Below are 207 nucleotides of genomic sequence, written 5' to 3' on the forward strand. Positions count from 1 at the left end.
CATGTACAACACCTACTGTTACTACTGAAACTACTAGTATCTCTTTTAGGTATTAACTCCACTAACTTTACCATTATCCATACCACCCACATAAGCCAAGCAAAAAGTAAACACCCCAACCCATTTATTGTATTTCGCAACAGTTCATTCACTCTCCCATTGCAAGAAAGCCTTTGCAAGAAGCCTCTTTGGGAAACACGCTTTGTG

This window comes from Penaeus monodon, chromosome 34, assembly GCF_015228065.2.
Source record: "Penaeus monodon isolate SGIC_2016 chromosome 34, NSTDA_Pmon_1, whole genome shotgun sequence".
Classification (NCBI taxonomy): Eukaryota; Metazoa; Arthropoda; class Malacostraca; order Decapoda; family Penaeidae; genus Penaeus; species Penaeus monodon.